This window comes from Glycine max, chromosome 8 (genome assembly GCF_000004515.6).
Source record: "Glycine max cultivar Williams 82 chromosome 8, Glycine_max_v4.0, whole genome shotgun sequence".
Lineage (NCBI taxonomy): Eukaryota > Viridiplantae > Streptophyta > Magnoliopsida > Fabales > Fabaceae > Glycine > Glycine max.
The window spans coordinates 27,424,220-27,447,414 of NC_038244.2; the positions used below are offsets into that span (position 1 = coordinate 27,424,220).

Consider the following 23,195-nt stretch of genomic DNA (forward strand, 5'->3'; position numbering starts at 1 on the left):
GATTACGTAATCATCCTTTTTTTGGCTTCCGAAATGTTACAGAACTTTCATGGATTGTGAAACAATGCTTCCTTTTGACTTTCGGCATGTCACAGAACTTTACGGATTGTGCAACAATGCTTTCTTTTGACTTCCAACATGTCACGGAACTTCATGGATTGCCTAATGATGGGTGCCAAGTACCTTGAAGTGGTCAAACGAGGGTTGCATCCCAACAAACGGATAGTCCCCGGACGAAATTAGGGTATGACACTAACAAACAAGCTGATGCATAGAAATATATTTCTCTAATCAATCGTGTTCTTGTGTTCTATGTTGTATCCTAAATTACTAAACCCTCGATCCCTCGTTAGGCTGAATATCCAAGCTTTGTCCGCAAATCCCTCATTTAAGACTACACCCAATTTAGACAACCCTCTTAGGTTTAGACTAACTTAAACTGAGTTTTGTCCGCAGATCCCTCATGTAAGACTAGACTCAGCTCAAGTAGCTTACTAAAGTTTAGCCTAAGCTTTGTTCGCAGATCCCTCATGTAAGACTAGGCTTAAACTAAACAGCATAATTGGAACAACATAATTAAAACCAAAACTTAACACGCAGATCCCTCATGTAAGGCTAAGTTTCAATACTACTTCAATCAAGTTCTAAAGCAACAGTACACTTTCCAATGCTAAAGTCACCTAACTGTGCACACAAATGGGTGATCAGACCAAAAGCATACAAACATTAAGCATTGAACAAAGAAAACATAATAAATTAGATATTAGGTATTTACATCATTTGTTCATTAGAAATCCCTAACTATGGTGTTTAGCTAGCCATTACAAAGAAACCCTAATAATAAATGAGATTAAAAGCAGAGAATGATAGTTCCTTACACAAGAAGGGGGATTCCTCCTCCTCTTCTCAACATCTCACACTCACTCTCTACTCAATAATCTCTCTCAAATGACAAAACCTAGGCTTCAATGCACAAGCTGCTCCTCTTTTCTGCTTCTAAGGCTCTTTTCCCCAAATAGGCTTGTGGCTGCTTTGGAATTTAGTGCCCTGGCCGTCTATAGAAGCTGTCATAAAAGTGCCATAAAGGTTTACCCTAATTCTGCACAAGACAGACTTTAAATAGGCTCTGAAATCGTGACACTGCACTTAGCGCCACCCTTATGTTTAGCGCGAGTAAGTGAAATTGGGCTTAGCGCCAGTGTCGAGCTGAGCCTGGCTGAAGGCACCTGGCAAATTGTTCTTTGCACTAAACGCGTTAAAGCTGCACTTAGCGATGGATATTGTGGCGTCCCTAAATTAATGACTGGTTTAATAGTAATAATTTAAATAACAAAAACCATGGTAATTTTTTTTTTCTTCTTTTTCTTTTTCATTTCTTTCTCTTTTCACCATAACTAGGTTTAGAAGGAAAATCCTCACTATAAAGTCCTGAATGGCCAGTTCACAACTCTATTCGGAGTCATTTCTTTCTTACCGCTCATAATTCTCTAAATTATTTTGCTGTTTCAAAAGGAAGAATATACCAGCCATTACTTTAGGTCGTCACATGAAAATAAAAGGATAAAATACAGTCGATAAACTCTTTTACAAATAAAGTTGCTAATGCTTTCTTTTCAAATAACAAGATTGATCATAAATGCTTTCATCATTTAAAGCTGTCCAAAATATGGGAGTTTCACAAAATATATAGTGTCATCCAGAGCAAAGGTGTCCACAGTGTTGGCTTCAACCACATGTATACAATCATCAAATTCCTATACATCAGGTCTACCCATACAAAAACAAAAGAGTAAACCTAACAGTCAGTCCTAGATACACCCACCCTAAAAAATAATACAAAACAAATCCGAAAAAGCTGTCCACTCCACCGTGCGCTGAAGCGTCCGTGCAGGTTCATCTGGATGCACCAAAGAAGTAGCCGTGAATCGAATGGTGCCCCGAAATCGGCACCTCGTGTTGCCTTCGAGGGTCTCCCAGGCTCCCTCTAGGCACTCCATCTCTACTCGATCATGGATTAGCTGCGCCGCCATCACGATCTACAAGGAAGAAAAGAAAAGGGTAGACTCTTTCACAAGAATCTAACTATACCGCCGCACAATGCATCTCATAACCGCTACATGACATTAAAAGGAGTATCTTAAGGCTTTTCATCTCTGGTAATCGATTACACAGCCTTGGTAATCAATTACCAGAGGCTAAACTTGAATTACACAGCCTCAGGACATGAAATATGCAAAAATGCACTGTGTAATCGATTACACATACCTGGTAATCGATTACCAGTGACCCATCCCTCTGTGTAATCGATTACACAGGCTGGTAATCGATTACCAGAGGCTCCCTTAGTTCCCTGACTTCGTTTTTCAAGCCTGGTAATCGATTACACCCCTTGGTAATCGATTACCAGAGACCATCTTAGCCTCCTGTCTTCATTTTTAAGCCTTGTAATTGATTACCCACCCTTGGTAATCGATTACCAGAGGTCATAATCCACATATCACACAAAATTCACAGTTGGCCAGCCACCACAAGCCTCCTTGCTTTGTGGTCTTGTTTTCCGTTTATCTGTTGACTGCCAGGAGCTCGCCTGCTTAGGTACATCACAGGTTCTCACTGACCGACTATGCCCGGGTTGGGTCGGGATTGGTCAAGCTTGGTTTTGGGCAATAGCACCCCACCTGACGTCCACAAGGTCTCCTGACCCCCGCGACATATCTCCAGGTACCACTCTGTGGTCAACAATAAAAGCAGGAAGTTTCACCCTTTAACACTTCCTCATCTCAAGCTTGTAGGATTATGGGGTATCCATCACATGTGGTACTAGGTGGCGGTCGGGCGATGGTGCACAACAAGTTTTCCACATCCACAATGCGCGCATAAACCCACCATCCCCTATTGCCCACCTCCAACTGAGCTCACGTACTCCCACGTAGCCCATATCCTCGTTTCTCTCAACACCGGGTCCCCATCAATCCTCCCAAGCTTCCACAACATCCAAGCAAAACAATATTCAAACAGTACAAGCTATCACAACCAAGCAAAACAGAGCAAAGGCAGAAAACTCTGCCAAAACACCAACCAAATCACAGCTTTTCTCACTTAAAGACCCCAGTAACAATTCCTTCGATCCAATTCGTTAACCGTTGGATCGACTCCAAAATTTTACTGGAAGTCTGTAGTACATAATCCTACATTGTGACCGTTGGGATCTACTAGCAAACATCCAGAACCCATTTTACATTACTCTTTCCACAACCAGCAAATACATAGCATTTTTCTGCACTTGTGCAAAATCCTGCTGCACAATTTCACAGCAAAAATCTGCACAAAGTGCAGATTTCGAAAATCACACTTCCTCTCATCCAATCTTGCTCAAATCAATCCCTACAAGTCCCAAATCATGTATCAATCATGTCTAACCCAAAATCAAGCTTTACAGCACAGCAACATAGAATCTAGGTGTCCAACACCCCTCAATTCAATGGGTTTTCTAGGTTTGAAAAGTGAAATTTAGAATGAGGTAAATTTGAAGCAAACTCTCACCTCACACCAGTCCATAACATCTATTTAGACTTGTTCAAATTGGATTTACACCTAAAATCTCACCGAATCAAAATTTGACTCTTCAACACCCAAATTTGCCCTAGAAATGGCTCTTTGTTCACTTTGGTCATTTGTTTTTCTCTCTAGCACAGTCCAAGCTTTCTCCCAAGTCCTAAATGACATTTCAAGCTAGTATTAACTCACTTTAACCTCCATTTACCACAGAATTCAGACTTAGCCTTCCAACCCTCAAAGCCTCACTCTTTTTCCACTCATAACATCACATTCTCACTTTCTAACCCTAGGTTAACTCTACCATTCATCTCTAACAGTTTTCCATGAGCAATTTCAGTATATAAACATCACAAACATCATCACAAAAACCCTAAAACAGAATGGGTATGTCTAACTCATCCAAACATGGCAATTTCAACAAGCTTTCAGCAAGTGTCTTCACAAATAATCATCACACAGCAGAAACCTAGCAAGACTACCCATCATATCTCCCAAAACCCCATACCCACGAAATTTAAGAGAGAAAGAAGTCCACCCAAACCTGAAATTTCAAAGTCCCACTCGTAGCCACGCACTTCACGACTCCAAAAATGCCCTCCTTTCGCGATTTGGAGCAAAAATGATGGCCAAAGGTTGAAGCTTTGTTTGGAGCTTCAATGGAGAATGAGGGAGAAGAAAATGGCAACGTGAGGGAGAGAGAGAGCTGTCTGAAAAAAAGTGTGGGGGCTGAGTGAAGAGAGAGAAAAGCTTTTTGGTTTTTAAATAAAAGGGTTTTCTCTTTTTCTATTATTTTATTCAAGCTCTGCCACATGTCCCTATTTGAGTGGAGCAAAAAGGGCCCACTTTCCCTTTTTGACTGTGACCCATACTCAGCCACAAAACTGAGAAAAATCTGACCTTTGAAACGCTAAAATCCTGCCTCGGTTTGCGTGCCGTTTCTCTGGTTCCAGTTCCTCGCGTTTCTCTGCGTCCGTCGGGGCCAGTTTTCGAAAGCAAGCAATATATATATATCAAAACGCTCAGAATAAAACCCCGAGCGTGGTTCAGAGGTTGGTTTCGTTAAATTTTAAGTTGAACGCAAAACGATGATTTTTAAACTAATTAATTAAGAATTAACCCATAACCTCCCAGTTATGGATTTCTCTTCCTTAATTAGCCTAGCCCGCATATCTTGCCCCCACCATTCCTACTTCTATCATGAACATATAGGCATATACACTGAATAATACTTATATATATATATATATATATATATATATATATATATATATATATATATATATATATATATATATATATATAATCATTCAAAATACATCGTTTCCGAAAACTCCGGGTAGAAATTTCTAGGATGTTACAGATATGCGCTTAGCCCGGCTGTTGAGCTTAGCCCAACTGCTACATTTTGCAATTTAAAACTTAGCCTTTTTTTCACCTGAAAATGCACTGATTTCATCATTAAATCCAATGGAAATGTTCTAGAGACAACATTAACCATAAAACAAGATTTATTTACAAAAAATCACTACAAAATAACCATAAATTAGGGGACTATACAAAATTTGGAAAATGATTTCTATACAAAAGTTAGTCATATAAAGCGACTAACAACTCCCCCAAATTTACGGTTTTGCTTGTTCTCAAGCAAAGAAAGAACAGTTCACTTGTCCTCAAGTGACATAGACAGTGGCCAATCAAAAGAAAATGGTGTTTGATTCATCAAGGACATCAACCATATGAACTGAATATCATGGAATGCTTAAATCAATCACTTCTCACAAGCATGCAGCTTTTCAAAGATAGGAGCACAAATATTAGAGTCACAGCTAAAATAAGCTAGTAAGCATGACAAAAATCAAGGAAGGATCATCAACCAAAACCTCACAGTCATTGTTTCACTCAAACTCAAGTGCTTAGGCTTATTCCATCATAAACAACCAACACAAGTTCCAACCTTTGCATTTCATCTCCTATCATACAACAATGAACACACAAAAATGAATCCGAAGGACTTTCTAGGCTTGTAATGGGGTTAGGCTGCCAACAATTCATGGTTTTTCTAGGATTCAAAAGCTTAGGTTCTAGGAGAGCATTCATCCATAGAATAACCTTCACTTTTTCATTCATTCCTTCCCCATACTTGCCCCTTTTTTTCTTAGGCACTTAGCTTCCATACCTGAAATTATAGCATACACACTTATTAACTTTATTTATACTTACAATTTTTTTAATCACAAAAATAGAAACAGTGTATATATACTACTTTCTTTAACCATTTCAATCCTTACCAAGTGCCTCCCCGAAATTTGGGACAAATTTTCCTTGAACCATCTTCTGTGGATGATGCTCTCCTACAACCTAAAATAAGGTAGCAAAAGATACAACTGAATAGGCTCAAGGTTTAATCAATCAATCAATTCATTCAGCTCAAACTGGGTGCAAGGGATAATTCATTCAATCACAAGGTTAGATTTTTGGCTAAGTAGTTATTCATAATCAAACTTGGCCTTCATCATTCTCAAGTTTATGCATCCAATCCATACTTCAGAGATTCACACAAAAATCAGCACTAAATGATAGTCGTTTCTCTCAAAATTTTAAAGATCACACTCTCACCGGGATACGGTTAATGCATTCCTTCTCAATCAATCTGACAACCGACTAACATTTTCAGACATAATTCCAATCATATGCTCATTCTCTTCTAATGATTGCAAACATGATCCAAAAAATCATCCCAATCCATTCAATTCACACATTTGCTCAATCAAATCATTTCCAAACACTCATTCCATACCAAACAATCCACTGCATACAATGTTCAATCAATTCGCTGTTCAATCAAGCTTTTTATACAAGCACACAAACAACTATGCTACTGAAATTAAAATGCTGAAATATAAAAGCTGAAATTTAAATGACATAAAGCATAAAATAAATGAAATAAAACTAAAGTGTTCATAATGCAAAAAATTTAAACATCCTGCTCCTCCCGTGGCTGGTCTTCATTAAGATCCAGTGCTAATGATGGCTAAGTCTCCTCAGGAGCAGGTACAGATGGTGGAGATGGTTGAGGGGTCTGAGCTGGAGTGGTCTCCTCCTTTGCTACTGCTGGTGATGGTGCTGGTGTTGTGGGCTCCTCAGTCACAGGCTCTTGGGCTGTGGAGGCCCCACCAGTTGGATCAAGTGGCCTCAGAATAATTAAGAGGGGGGTTGAATTAATTATTAATGAACCTTTACTAATTAAAAATCTACCCTTCTTAGGCTTTTACTATAATGTTAAGAAAGTAAATAACATAAATATAAACTTAACCAAAAGTAAAACCGATAATTAAAGTGCACAACGGAAATTAAAAGAGTAGGGAAGAAAGAGACAAACACACAAGAGTTTTAGACTGGTTCGGCAACAACCCGTGCCTACATCCAGTCCCCAAGCGACTTGTGGTCCTTGAGATTTCTTTTCAACCTTGTAAAAATCCTTTTCCAAGCAAAGATCCACTAGGGATGTACCCTCCCTTGTTCTCTTTGAACAACCTAGTGGATGTACCCTCCACTAGAACTGATCCACAAGAGATGTACCCTCTCTTGTTCTCAGTCAACAACCCAAGTAGATGTACCTTCTACTTGTACCACAAAGGATGTACCCTCTAATCTGTTATGACAAAGTTCTCAGGTGGTTAGTCCTTTGAAACTTTGTGAATGGGGAAACAAAAGAATTCTCATGCGGTTAGTCCTTTGAAATCTTTTGTTTATGGGAAAGGGAAGAATCAAAAGAATTCTCAAACTGTGCCGTTCTGAATTCTTTGACAAGGGAGAAGGGAAACACAAAAGAATTCAGACAGTTAGTCCTTCGTTCTTTTGGAAAAGGGAGAAGAGAGACACAAAAAGAATTTAGGCAGTTAGTCCATGGCGAATTCTTTTTGGCAAAGGGAGAAGGGAATGAAAAAGATGAATAGCACAAGTTTTTGAACAAAGAACTTTTCTTGGAAGAAAAAGTTTTGAACAAAAAACTTTTAGAAAGATGAAGAGAAGATCAAATAAGAAAGTTATGAAAGAAATGAAAGAAGATATTGAAAGATAGATTGAAAGATAGAATGGTTGAAAAAGATAATAGATCTGAATGAGATTGTTAAAATGTTTCATGCCAAGGTCACATATTTATAGTTTCTTGATGACTCAAGTCAAAACTTGTAACTCTTGGCAATTCCTTTAAAACTAATTACTTAAAAAGTTATGACTTTTGAAAGAATCTTCAGAAACAAGTCACTTGAAGAAATGTGACTTTTGGAAATGAATTTTTTGAAAACAGTCACTGGTAATCGATTACCATAAAGGTGTAATCAATTACACATCAACAGATGTGACTTTTCATTTTGAATTTTGAAAATCTTAACATTTTAAAACCACTGGTAATCGATTACTATAATCTGGTAATTGATTACCAGAGAGTAAAACTCTTTGGTAATGATTTTGTAAAAAACTTATTGTGCTACTCAATGTTTTGAAAAACTTTTTAATACTTATCTTGATTAAGTCTTCTCTTAATTCTTGAATCTTTGAGTCTTGAATCTTGATCTAGATTATTCTTGAATCTTTGAATCTTGAATCTTGATTCTTGATTCTTGAAATCAAATTTTGAACTCATTCTTGAATGCCATCATCTTTGTTATCATGAAGTGATCTTGACTTTTGAGCTTTTTGTCATCATCTTTGTTATCATCAAAACTCCTTGAATCAATCTTGATTCATCATGAAGCTTGCTTCTACACCACCCCCTCCAGAGGAAGAAGGCTGGTCTCTAGGCCAGGCCACCTGTGCGTCAAACTCCCTCATGCTCATAATGGAGGGCAAGCCCAAGCCCTAAAGGCTCTGCATAATGATGGACTACCCTCAATGGATACTCTAGAGCATGGAGTGAAAATAAAATATGCTGGACCTACAGAAAGAGGAGCTGGTAGTGGTATCTATGAAGGTGTAGAAAGGAATCACTGGAATATCTGTGGAGGAAGAAGGAGGAAGTGTAGAAGAAGAGGGTGCTGGTGTGATGTGCCATCATTTTCTTCTATTTTCTAAACCCTTTTTGCACCATTTTAATAACTGATTGGTCTTAATTGCCAATTAATTAGGCAGTTTTATTATTTGGGCTTATTTAGCAAATTTGATGTTTTTAATCTAATTTCAGGAATTAATGAAACATTGGGCTCAATCCGGATTTTGGTTGTGGACTTGAAGAGGGCAAATAAAGCAGCGCTTACCTTAGTTAATTTCTAATTAGGAAATTTCGCAATTTTATTTTATGTGGTTCAGTGTTTATTTTGTTTTGTGCCAGAGTATTGTAATAGGGCCCAGTGACTTTGAGTGACTCTTTTTTAAATAGCAGCCTCGGGATTCGTGCAAGGCTATTCTGTTATGCCATTCATTATTCAGAGCCTTGTTTAGGGTTTTACGTTTTTTTGCTTGGATGCTACTGTTCACGTAATTCAATCTTCCATTTCCTGCTTCTAATTACAATTTTGTTCTTGTTTCTTCTTCTACTTTCATTTACGTTTCTGTCTCATTTACGTTTCTGTTTATGTACGTTTCTATTTATTTACGTTTCATTTACGTTTTCTGTTTGAATCTATGGAAGGCTAAATATTCTGGTGTTGTTTCCTTTTGAGGACGAAGCCCAACTCTCTTTGAGGTTTCGTTTATAATGTGGTTCCCTGGCAATTTTCCCTTCATCAGTTAACTCAAATTCGTGAACATTAATCAGTGCACGGTTCGTGTTTGATTAATTGCCTCTGAGCCTAACTTGCGTTCATGCTTAATGGACGAAGGGCTAATTGGTGTATGTGGTGCCTAATCACGTATTGACAACCCTAAGTTCATTTTCGCTTAGTAAATTGAAATAGGGTTGGATTAAGTGGTTAACTGTTAGGGACGAATTCTCCATAATCCAGGATAAGAGAATGGCTTCTGAATCAAAGGAAACAACCCATTTTCAATATCATTAGTTTCGTATTCCAGTTTACTTGTTCTGCTCCTTAAATCACAAAACAAACAAACCCCCCTAATCGTTGCTACTGCAAGTATATTATGAACATTTGGTTTATCATTGCTCGTTGGGAAACGACCTAGGATCACTTCCTAGTTACTGCATTTTAATGTTTATTTGATTCGGGTACGGCCTCAATCAAATTTGGCGCTGTTGCCGGGGAGCAGTGTCCAAAGGTTCATAATAACTGGCTAGTGTTGTGTTTTTAATTCTTTCGTGTTTTAAGTTTAATTATTAGTATTGTGTTAGTATGTGTGTTAGTGTTGTTTAGTGTCCTGGTATTCTGTGTAGTGTGTGTTCTGTTTTAGTTTTCCTATTAAGCGCTTTCCCTGTTTTAGTTTTGGGTGTTTTGCTGTGAATAGTGTTTTGCGACGGACTTAGCGACCACTTTTGCTTGCGGCAAGACAGAGTAGTAGTAGAAATCAAGTAGAGACGGATTTTAGCGACCACCCATGCTGAATTATTTGAGATTTTTTGTTTTAGTAGCTAGGGTTGTTATTTTTGGCTGAATTTTTTTGTGGTAACTTCTTTTAATCTATATTTTGTGGGAAAAATAGCTAGAGCCTTTAGTTTGGCTAGATTTGAAAGTTCCAAAAAAGTAGCAAATTTTGTGTTTGTCGAAACTTCAAACGGCCATAACTTTTGCTTCGGTTATCAGAATCGCATTTATTATATATGTATTTGGGGTAGAAAAAAATTTCCTACGCCGTGGCAGCCAGCCATACGGTCTCCATCGTCCAAAAAAAGTGACTCTGTCAAAAGTTTTTTTATTTTTCAAGTTTTATTCACTTATTTTTCTTAACCTACCATTTTTAGCTTCCATAGTTAGACTTTGAATTTTTGCCTGGAATTTTTGGTGCTATCTTCTCATCATTTTATAAGGTTGCTCACAAAATTTCAAGTCATTTGGATATCATTTGAGGGTAGCTGTAGTTCAAACCTGCACCTTTATTTACATGACAAGGCAACTAGTTGTGCATGCTGAATGTAGTGTATGACTAGAGGCAATCCATCTGACTTACAACCCTTTGATCCTGAGATAGATAGGACATTTCATAGATTAGTTAGGCATCATTTTATACCTTTTGATCATCCTGAGCATTCCATTACTAGTGAATCTGTGCATTCTGTTATTGATCATTTTGAACATCCTGATTTTGAGCATTATAATTTTGAGCATTCTGATTCTGAGCATTCTGATTTTGAACATTTTGAGAACATGGCACAACCTCCACCCTGTGATAGGACTCTAAGGGAAATGGCTACACCTGATTTCACCTACAAAAGCTTGTGCATCCAATACCCTGATGAGGATGTCCCATATGTTCTTAAAACTGGATTGATTCATTTGCTTCCAAAGTTTCATGGCCTTGCAGGTGAAGACCCGCACAAACATTTGAAGGAATTTTATATTGTCTGCTCCACCATGAAACCCCCAGATGTCCAAGAGGATCATATATTTCTGAAGGCTTTTCCTCATTCTTTAGAGGGAGTGGCAAAGGACTGGCTGTATTACCTTGCTCCAAGGTCTGTCACGAGCTGGGATGACCTTAAGAGAGTATTCTTAGAAAAACATTTCCCTGCTTCCAGGACCACAACCATCAGGAAGGATATCTCAGGTATTAGACAACTCAGTGGAGAGAGCCTGTATGAATACTGGGAGAGATTTAAAAAACTATGTGCTAGTTGCCCTCACCATCAGATTTCAAAGCAGCTGCTTCTCCAATATTTTTATGAAAGACTCAGTAATATGGAGAAAAGTATGATAGATGCTGCCAGTGGTGGAGCCCTTGGAGACATGACTCCTGCTGAAGCCAAAAATTTAATTGAGAAGATGGCTTCCAACTCCCAGCAGTTTAGCGCCAGAAATTATGCGATAGTCATTAGAGGAGTGCATGAGGTAGCTACAAACTCAGCTGCATCATCTGAAACTAAGAAGCTTGAAGGCAAACTGGACGCATTGGTGAACTTGGTAACCCAGCTGGCCTTGAACCAAAAATCTGTACCTGTCGCAAGGGTCTGTGGTTTGTGCTCCTCTGCTGACCACCATACAGACCTTTGCCCTTCCATGCAGCAACCTGGAGCAATTGAGCAGCCCGAAGCTTATGCTGCAAATATTTACAATAGACCTCCTCAACCTCAGCAGCAAAATCAACCACAGCAGAACAATTATGACCTCTCCAACAACAGATACAACCCTGGATGGAGGAATCACCCTAATCTCAGATGGTCTAGCCCTCAGCAACAACAACAGCAGCCTGCTCCTTCCTTCCAAAATGCTGCTGGCCCAAGCAGACCATACATTCCTCCACCAATCCAACAACAGCAACAGCCCCAGAAACAGTCAACAGTTGAGGCCCCTCCACAACCTTCCCTCGAAGAACTTGTGAGGCAAATGACTATGCAGAACATGCAGTTTCAACAAGAGACCAGAGCCTCCATTCAGAGCTTAACCAATCAGATGGGACAATTGGCTACACAATTGAATCAACAACAGTCCCAGAATTCTGACAAGCTGCCTTCCCAAGCTGTCCAAAATTCCAAAAATGTCAGTGCCATTTCATTGAGGTCGGGAAAGCAGTGTCAAGGACCTCAACCCGTAGCACCTTCCTCATCTGCAAATGAACCTGCCAAACTTCACTCTACTCCAGAAAAAGGTGATGACAAAAATTTACCTAACAATTTATGTGCAGGTGAATCTTCCATTGGTAATCCTGATTTGCAGAAGCAGCACATCCCTCCTCTTCCATTCCCTCCAAGAGTAGTTTCCAACAAAAAAATGGAAGAGGCAGAGAAAGAGATCTTGGAAACATTCAGAAAAGTAGAGGTAAACATACCTCTGCTGGATGCAATAAAGCAGATTCCAAGATATGCCAAATTCTTGAAAGAGCTGTGCACTAATAAGAGGAAGCTTAAAGGAAGTGAACAAATTAGCATGGGCAGAAATGTCTCCGCATTGATTGGTAAATCTGTTTCCCAAATTCCTGAAAAATGTAAAGATCCAGGTACATTCAGCATACCTTGTATTATAGGGAATAGTAAGTTCGACAATGCCATGCTAGATTTAGGAGCTTCTATTAGTGTTATGCCTTTGTCTATTTTTAATTCTCTATCTCTAGGTCCCTTGCAGTCAACTGATGTGGTAATTCATTTAGCTAATAGAAGTGTTGCCTATCCTGTTGGTTTCATAGAAGATGTCTTAGTTAGAGTTGGTGAACTGATTTTCCCTGTTGATTTTTATATTTTGAATATGGAGGATGGATTTTCTCAAGGATTGGTTCCCATCATTCTAGGCAGACCCTTTATGAAAACTGCTAGAACTAAGATAGATGTTTATGCAGGCACACTATCCATGGAGTTTGGTGATATAACTGTTCATTTTAATATTCTGGATGCTATGAAATACCCATCTGAAGATCTTTCTGTATTTCGTGCTGAAATAATTGACCATGTTGTTGATGAATACATGACTGATCTTTACTCTAATCTGCATGCCTCTCACTCTTCATGCATTGAGTCTGAAATTGTACTTGATCATATGTCTGAATTTGATGCTGAGAGTGAATATGAAAGTGATATTGATTGCATGTCTGGTGGTGGTATTTTACCTCTTGAGATTTATTTTATTGAGTCAGATAGGACTAACCATGTTTCAGGAAGTACACATACCTCTGACTTTCTTTATGAGGTACAGGCTGAGAAACCATCTCCTTCTACCACTATCCAGCCAACCGCACCAGAATTGAAGCCTCTGCCATCAAATTTAAAATACGCTTACTTGGATGATAGCAAAAGTTTTCCAGTGATTATATCTGCCTCCCTTGCTGATGAGCAAGAGGAGAAGTTGTTGTCTGTTCTCAAGAAGCATAAGAAGGCTATAGGCTGGACCCTGGCGGACATTCCTAGTATTAGCCCATCCACATGTATGCATCGAATAAATTTAGAGGATGGAGCTAAACCAGTAAGACAGCCACAGAGAAGACTCAACCCGGTGATTCTTGATGTAGTGAAGAAGGAGATAACCAAGCTTTTGCAAGCTGGAATCATTTATCCTATCTCTGACAGCCAATGGGTGAGTCCCGTCCAGGTAGTCCCAAGGAAGACCGGCCTCACAGTGATAAAAAATTAGAAGGAGGAGTTGATTCCTACTCGGGTGCAGAACAGTTGGAGAGTCTGCATTGACTATAGGAGGCTGAACCAAGTTACCAAAAAGGACCATTTTCCCCTGCCATTCATTGACCAGATGCTTGAGCGCCTGGCAGGTAAATCTCACTACTGTTTCCTTGATGGTTTTTCTGGTTATATGCAAATTGCTATTGCTCCTGAGGATCAAGAAAAGACCACATTCACCTGCCCCTTCGGCACTTTTGCCTATAGGAGGATGCCTTTCAGCCTGTGCAATGCCCTTGGTACCTTCCAGTGGTGCATGATTAGTATTTTCAGTGATTTCTTAGAAAATTGCATAGAGGTGTTTATGGATGATTTCACTGTGTATGGATCCTCTTTTGATGGTTGTTTGGATAGTTTGGAAAAAGTTTTGAATAGATGTATTGAAACTAACCTTGTTCTAAATTTTGAAAAATGTCATTTTATGGTTGAGCAAGGTATAGTTTTAGGCCACATTATTTCCAATAAGGGTATTGAAGTAGATCCTGCAAAAATTTCTGTTATTTCACAATTGCCTTACCCCTCTTGTGTGCGAGAGGTGCGATCTTTTCTTGGTCATGCAAGATTCTACAGATGCTTTATAAGGGATTTTAGCAAAGTAGCCCTTCCACTTTCCAACTTGTTGCAAAAGGAGGTGGAGTTTGACTTTAATGACAGATGCAAAGAGGCTTTTGATTGCCTCAAAAGAGCGCTGACTACCACCCCCATCATCCAGGCACCCGATTGGACAGCCCCTTTTGAGCTTATGTGTGATGCATCAAATTATGCATTGGGGGCTGTCCTTGCTCAGAAAATTGATAAATTGCCTAGGGTGATATACTATGCTTCTAGGACTTTAGATGCTGCCCAAGCGAATTATACTACTACTGAGAAAGAGCTTCTAGCCATAGTTTTTGCTCTTGAAAAATTTTGATCTTATTTGCTTGGTACCCGCATTATTGTTTATACTGACCATGCAGCTCTAAAGTACTTGTTGAAGAAGATTGATTCTAAGCCTAGGTTGATCCGATGGATGCTCTGGCTCCAAGAGTTTGACTTGGAGATCCGTGATAGGAGCGGAGCACAAAATTTAGTTGTTGATCATTTGAGTCGGATCAAACATGTAACGGATGCGGATACACCCATTCGGGATGATTTCCCGGATGATCATTTGTATATATTGTATAGTATTTCTGAGTCTCTTTCTACTCCTTGGTTTGCTAACATTGTCAATTATTTAGTTGCTTCTGTTTTTCCTCCCTTAGCATCTAAGGCCCAAAAAGATAGAATTAAAAGTGATGCTAAGCATTTTATTTGGGATGACCCCTACTTGTGGAAATTGTGTAGTGATTAGGTCATTAGACGGTGCATTCCAAATCATGAGACTGACTCAGTCCTGCAGTTATGCCATTCTTCCGCACCGGGAGGTCATCTGGGTGTTCAAAGGACAGCTAGCAAAGTGCTTGATTGTGGTTTTTATTGGCCCACCATCTTTAAAGATGCGTGGAAGATCTGCAGTACTTGTGAGCAGTGTCAAAGAGCAGGAAATACACTTGCATGGCGACAACAAATGCCTCAGCAACCTATGCTATTCTGTGAGGTGTTTGATGTCTGGGGTATAGATTTCATGGGCCCTTTTCCTGTCTCTTTTGGTTATGTTTACATTCTCCTTGCAGTTGACTATGTTTCAAAATGGGTGGAAGCGAAGCCCACTAGAACTAATGATGCTAAAGTTGTAGCAGATTTTGTCAGGTCTAATCTGTTTTGCAGGTTTGGAGTACCTAAAGCAATTGTTAGTGATCAAGGAACCCATTTTTGCAACAGAACAATGCATGCCCTGCTTAAAAAGTACAGGGTGGTACACAGGGTATCCACACCATACCACCCCCAGGCTAATGGACAGGCAGAAATTTCTAACAGGGAGATCAAGAGAATTTTAGAGAAGATTGTGCAGCCAAGCAGGAAAGATTGGAGTACCAGGCTTGATGATGCTCTCTGGGCACATCGGACTGCCTACAAAGCACCCATAGGAATGTCTCCTTATCGGGTTGTCTTTGGAAAGGCATGTCATCTTCCAGTGGAAATTGAGCACAAAGCATGCTGGGCAGTGAAGACTTGCAACTTCTCTATGGATCAAGCTGGTGAGGAAAGAAAGTTGCAACTGAGTGAGTTAGATGAAATCCGCCTAGAAGCCTACGAGAATGCCAAGTTCTACAAAGAAAAGACCAAGAAGTTCCATGATAGCATGATAGTTAAGAAGGACTTCATGGTTGGCCAAAAAGTGCTATTGTATAATTCTAGGCTTGGACTCATGAGTGGTAAGTTGAGGTCTAAGTGGATTGGTCCTTTTGTTGTTACTAATGTTTTTCCTTTTGTTGAGATCAAAAGCGACTCCACAAACAAGAGCTTCAAGGTCAACGGACATCGACTTAAGCCATTCCTCACGAACCCTTCTTTAGTGGACGTAGTGGTGGAAGAGACTTCCTTACTCCACCCTACTCTTCCTTCACCAAGAGTTAGGTAGTTCTTCTTTTCCTATCTCCTTCTTTGCTTTTATTACACTTGTCCAATTCTATTTGATGGTTTAATTGTTTTAATCTTTTAATTGTGCTACATTGAGGACAATGTGTTGTTTAAGTAGGGGGGGGGGAGTGTTCTTTGGTTTTCCTAGTTTTGTCGATTTTGTTAATTTGTTAGTTGTGTTAATTTGTTAATGTTGTTAGTTTCGTCGGATTTCTAGTTTAATATTTTGGGTCAATTCTGTGTGCATGTACGAATTTGCATGTTTTTCTTTGAATTATAGGATATGTTCAAGAAATGGGTAATTGTTTTGAAAATAAAAGTTTTTGACATTTTGTGACTTGAAATCTTTGATTCTCCTCTACATGTCATGATAGTTTTGAAAGCTCAATTTGAAAGTGATGAGTTTACCTTTGTGAGAATTTGAGCCATCCATCATCATAATCATTTGGTGTGTTTTGCCCCATTGATTGCTTGCACAATAGCCTTGGCTTGATTCTTGTTGATGCTTCCTAATTCACATGCATATTTGGAAATGATTGAGGCAATTTTGTTCTTATAAGCTTCTAGCCAAATGGACTTACCTTGACTTAATTCCTTTGATAGCCATTTTGAGCCTTGTTTCCCTTTCCTTGTTTTGAAGCTCACTACAAGCCTTAAGTGAAAAACCATGATATCACCATATCCTTAAGGAATTTTGGAGCTTTGGAATTGTTTTGGGAATAAGTTCAGGGGGTTTTATTTCATTGGATAACATGTTTTGTTGGCCATGCTTCATGATATATTTTGAGCCATACTTGATGTACATTGCATATTGGTTAAATGTTGGACATGCTGAATGAGATGCTGTTTCTCAAAGGCTACAGAGTAAAAAAAAATAAAAAAATAAAAAAATAAATAAAAATTCGAAAAAGAAAAAGAAAAGCAGTAAAGTTGAGTGAATAAGATCTTAAATGACAAAAGAATGATGAGGCTCTTGGTTCTACTCTTTATGTTTAAATTTTATCTTTACTTCTTTTTATTTTCTTATTTTTTTCTTAATATGCACTTATTCCCCATTGCTCCTCTATTCCTTTGGGATTCAGCCACTTATTCCATATTTTTCCATACCTTGTCCTTGGCCCCATTACAACCTTAAAAGACCTTTTGATCCTCATGTGCTTGTGTTTATGGGTTGATTGTCAATTTTAGAATCTTGCCAAGTTTATGTGGTGTTTGTTTTCATAGGTGCTTTGAGGGTAAATAGTAGCCTAGACACTTGAGAGATAGAGTGTATATCTTGTGAGGCTTTATCACTTTTCATTCTTGAGCTGATTAACTATTTTGCCATGATTGGGTTGCTTGGATGATTTTCATGAATGTCTTGACTTTTCGGATCTCCTTATGTTAGATGTTACCCATTCCTTTCATTCCTTGATGTTCATTGAGAAATATGTGAATGTTTTCGTTTGTCTCTCTTTGAATATCCGTGGATTTTTTTCTTTGTTTCATTTTGCCCAGGAGTGCAAAAGGTTAAGTATGGGGGGTTTTGATGTTCCATCATTTTCTTCTATTTTCTAAACCCTTTTTGCACCAATTTAATTACTGATTGGTCTTAATTGTCAATTAATTAGGCAGTTTTATTATTTGGGCTCATTTAGATAATTTGATGTTTTTAATCTAATTTCATGAATTAATGAAACATTGGGCTTAATCCGGATTTTGGTTGTGGACTTGAAGAGGGCAAATAAAGAAGCGCTTACCTCAGTTAATTTCTAATTAGGAAATTTTGCAATTTTATTTTATGTGGTTTAGTGTTTATTTCGTTTTGGGCCAGAGTATTGTAATAGGGCCCAGTGACTTTGAGTGACTCTTTTTTAAATAGCAGCCTTGGGATTCGTGCAAGGCTATTCTGTTATGCCATTCATTATTCAGAGCTTTGTTTAGGGTTTTACGTTTTTCTGCTTGGATGCTACTGTTCACGTAATGCAATCTTCCATTTCCTGCTTCTAATTACAATTTCGTTCTTGTTTCTTCTTCTACTTTCATTTACGTTTCTGTTTTCATTTTCGTTTCTGTCTCATTTACGTTTCTGTTTATTTACGTTTCATTTACGTTTTTTGTTTGAATCTATGGAAGGCTAAATATTCTGGTGTTGTTTCCTTTTGAGGATGAAGCCCAACTCTCTTTGAGGTTTCGTTTATAATGTGGTTCCCTGGCAGTTTTCCCTTCACCAGTTAACTCAAATTCAACAACATTAATCAGTGCACGCTTCGTGTTCGATTAATTGCCTCTGAGCCTAACTTGCGTTCATGCTTAATGGACGAAGGGCTAACTGGTGTATGTGGTGCCTAATCACGTATTGACAACCCTAAGTTGATTTTCGCTTAGTAAATTGAAATAGGGTTGGACTAAGTGGTTAACTGTTAGTGACAAATTCTCCATAACCCAGGATAAGAGAATGGCTTCTGAATCAGAGGAAACAACCCATTTTTAATATCATTAGTTTCGTATTCCAATTTACTTGTTCTGCTCCTTAAATCACAAAACAAACAAACCCCCCCAATCGTTACTACTGCAAGTATATTATGAACATTTGGTTTATCATTGATCGTTGGGAAACGACCTAGGATCACTTCCTAGTTACTGTATTTTCATGTTTATTTGATTCGGGTACGGCCTCGATCATGGTGCCTCTAATGCTGAAGTGGAAGGGGCCTCAGATCTCTTCCCTCTGGCTTTCCTGGGTCCTCTAAAAAGTTATTGTTGGATCATCCAGAGTCCAACATTTCTTCTTAATGTAAGCCAAATTAATGGGAGGACTCAGGCTCTCCAAGGATCTAAAGTCAGACTGAACTCCCCTAGCCTTACATAAAGCTATAATTAAGGTCAGAAATCCAAGTCTGGATGTTTCATGCTCAGCAGTGAGGGATATCTAGTGGGAAATGAGGTATCCCACATTCAAATCCATCTTCATAATAATGCCATAAATGAGTCTGGCCTTGTCAAGAGTGACATCAGAAGTATGGGAGGTGGGAATCAAGTTAGAGAAGGAAAGAACACTCCATGTCTGAGCTAAGGTGGTCATGTTCTTGCTCAAAATCTTCAGGGGCTACCCATCAGCATTAAGCTTGAATCCCCTCCTCGGGATACAGAGCTTAGCAGCTAACTCCTGAGGATCAGGCCTCAGGAGTGCAAATTTGGAATAAGCACAGAGTGATTCCCCCTCTTCCATAATAATAGGGGTTTTCAAGAAAGTATTAAGCGTATCCTCATCAAATTTAATCTGATGACCTCACCCTCACCTGCTTAGGTGATTTGTCCTTGGGGTCATAGAGGTTGGCGTATAATTCCTTCACAATGGCAACATCAATGTTGCCATCCCCAAAGTCAGTCAACTCCTCGTCCCAGTGGTGTCTTTCAAGTTCCTCCTTGAACTCATCAAATTTTGTATAATAGACCACCACGTTCCTCTCTGGCAGAAGCTTCCTAGGCACAATAATGTCTGTATATCTTTCCCAAGCCTCTTGGGAAGTAAATCTTGATCTATCAAATCTAACTTGTGTGGGTGTAGATGGTGACTTTCTTTTCCTAGAAGTCATCTGAAAAATATAAGACAAAACACACAAGATTAGCACATGTTTATTCTCAAGAAAATAGAAAAATTAAACTAAAAACAGAGCTAGGTGCTTAGCGCAGCATGCTGGCACTTAGCGCGCCTTATGGAATTAACACAAGCGCTAAGCGTAGCAAGCTGGTGCTTAGCTTGAGGACACAAAAAACATTTTTTTCTGCATAATAGGCTTAGCGCACAGGGGCGCTTAGCCTAAGTCTACAATTTTTAGAAACAGTAGAGGACTGAGGCTTAGCACCACATGCTGGCACTTAGCTCAGCCTCAACAGAGAGACACTGAGGCTTAGCGCATAGGCACGCTTAGCCTTATTACAAAGGTTAAAGAAACAAAACCTAAGTGGTGCTTAGCTCAGCAAGCTGGGCTTAGCGCCTGAACTACACTGGGTATCTCAGTATACCGTTGACGCTTAGCGCACATGTGTGCTTAGCGTCTACATCGTTTTGGTTCAATAGCTAAAATGAATGCGCTTAGCATGACATGGTCTGCTTAGCGTGATCATAAGAAATCTAAAAAAATTTAACAGTTGTGATGAACCGGCTAAGCGTAGCAGGCATGCTTAGCGCGTTCATCGTGAATCCCAGAAGATACTCAGGGGTTTTCACCCCCTTTTTAACCACATTGCCCCTAATGGGCTTCTAAACTACCTAAGGTCCTAAAATACCTAACCCTAACTAAGTAACTTAACACAACAGTAATGCTAAATAAGAAAACATAAATCCTCTATCCTAAGGTGATGCAATCCTATCCCGCAAGGGCATTGGGTAGAAGACTCCAAGTAGATTGGGCTAGAGATCCAAGGGAAGGCCCTAGGGTTCTCATGAGCCTTAGGGTAGATTTCGAGCCCATGGGCTAAGTATGAGCCCTCTTATCTTTGTAAATATTAGAATAGGTTTTTCCTTCGTTTGGGCCTTGTATTTTGGCCATTCTAGTAGTATAAGGTTTTAGCCTTGTATTTCGGGCCATTTTGAGTAGTCTTTGTAGTAAGGACTTTTTTTGTATTTTCATGTTTTTTGTCATGGGGGTGAGCTTAGCTATTATAGGGGGTGTGTAGCTAAGTTCTAGCTTCTCATCTCAAGGAGGTGAGCTTAGCTATTAGAGAGGTATGTGTAGCTAAGCTCTAGCTTCATTAGGAATCTTCTTAAGGAAGCTTCTCAAGGAGGTGAGCTTAGTTATGAAAGGTGTGTATGTAGCTAAGCTCTAGCTTCTCAAGGAAGTTTTCTCTAAGAAGCTTCTCAAGGAAGTTTTCTCAAGAAAGCTTCTCAAGGAAGCTACCTAGTCTATAAATAGAAGCATGTGTAACACTTGTTGTAACTTTGATGAATGAGAGTCTTGTGAGACATACTTCAAAGTTCCACTTCTCTACCTCTTTTATTCCTTCAATTTCGTGCTCCCCCCTCTCTCTTTCTCTCCCTCTTTCTTTTCCTCCATTGAAGCATTCTCTCCAAGCTTCTTATCCAAGGCTCATCTTGGTGGTGAAGCTCCTTCTTCCATGGCTTATTCCCTAGTGGATGGCGCCTCCTCTCACCACTTCTCCTTTGTCTTCCGCTGCATCTCCATGGTGAGAAATCACCATTAAAGGACCTCATTGAAGCTCAAAGATCCAGCCTCAATAGAAGCCCCACAAGCAAGTTTCCATCAAGTGGTAATCAGAGCACAAGAGCTTCAAGTAGGTGCTCCTTAAACCTCCATTAATTTTTTGCTTTACCTTCTCTTCCATTGTTTTTTCTTCATTTTTTTCTCCATGTATCTCCTCAAATATCTTGTGCTAAATGTTGTTAACATGATTCTTTAGCGTTTTCACCGATTAAACTAGTTATAGAAGCTAGATTTTATTTTCTATGGTTCAAATTTCTTGTTCTTAAACCATGGATTGCGTTGAGTTTAGGTTCCTTTGAGTTTTGTCTTGTTATTTTTTGTGGCTGAAACCTAAACCATAAAATTCTTACAAAAATATTAAAGTAGAATAAAACCTAAAAAATCTAGAGTGACTTGTTCACCTATTGTAGTTTTGTCATAGAAGTCATGTCTAGTCATGAAACTTGTCACATAAGATTTCTTATGTTGTGCTGGATTTTATTTTCTTGTTTCTTTGTCTAACTCATTTTCTCATGAGTGTATCAAATTCTTTTAGCCTATTATTTGATTTGAGTCAAATCTTTCAAGTTAATTAGCCCTTAACATGTTCATGCAAAATTCTTAGACTGTCTTTGATTGTGAACCTTTTCTTGAACTTTTAGGTTTCCTTATGATTGTGCCTATTGTGAATTTGAGTTTAGGTGATTGAATTGCTGGCTGAAATGTTGATCCTAAGTGAATATTGAACTCCTAAAAATGTGGTAAACAATCCTAGTGAGTTCAACATACATAGGAAGGTTGAAAGTAAGCCCAAGGCAATCAATATACCATGCTTAAAAAACAAAATCGCTGGTGCTGGCAGCTTGGACATACAAACTTGTAAAAATTACAGAGAATTTGTTACTTCAAATTTTGAGCTGAAATTTTTACTGAATTTTCTATACATCTGGAAAAAAGTTAGAAAAAAAGAAACAAGTGATTTGGATGAAAGGAAAAAATACGAAAAATCACACAAGTTGGAAGGAAAATCAGTATTCAGGAAAAAAAAATGAAAGGGAAGTGTGCTTGTTGTTTTGGCTCAAAATTTATTCTATAATTGGTGCCTATGTTATACCAATCTTAGTTCCGAAATTTCAATTGAAAATTAGTGTGAAGACAAGTGCCAAAGCTAGAGGTTTTTTTGAGTCTTTTTTTTCAGTTTTTTTACTCTACTCTAGAGCCATTCTAAGTTTCTCTTTGAGTCCTAGCTTGCTTCTATGTCCTTTTCATTGCTTTAATTGTTAAATAATCCTTGAAAAATTGTCTTGTTAAAACTCCATTGGTTTAGCTTTCGTTTCATTTTTTTTTGGTCTTTGGTTATTGTTTGTCTCTTTGTTTCCTTGTTTGTGGGTTGCCATATAGGGAATTGGAAAGAGGATTGGTGCCATCCCTTGAAGAATTTGAGTCAAGAAAAAAGGGCCAACCACCTTAAGAGCTATTGGACTAAGAAGAATTCCAAATTGAGTGAATCACCAAAGAGAGAACACCCACCAAAATTGAGGACCATTTTGTAATTTTGTAATTTGCAATTCACTTACCTTCATTGCTTTCAAGTTTTGTAACTAAAAGGCCTTTCATTGGAAGTGTGTCGAGAGCCTCCAATAGGTTACCAAACTTCCATTTGTGTATAATAATTTTTGGCAATTTTTCCTTAGGATAGTGAGTGTTTTGTTGGGAACCTTGAATGTGGTCATCCAAACACTCTT

At 38.7% G+C, this 23,195-nt stretch overlaps 1 non-coding gene across 1 annotated transcript; it reads right to left on the minus strand.

The window, feature by feature from the left end:
- Positions 1–11,192: 11,192 nt before the first annotated feature.
- On the minus strand, positions 11,193–11,299 carry LOC113002515 (small nucleolar RNA R71). Its single transcript, XR_003268069.1, has one exon. It is a non-coding gene; the product is annotated as a small nucleolar RNA R71 (small nucleolar RNA).
- Positions 11,300–23,195: the final 11,896 nt, after the last annotated feature.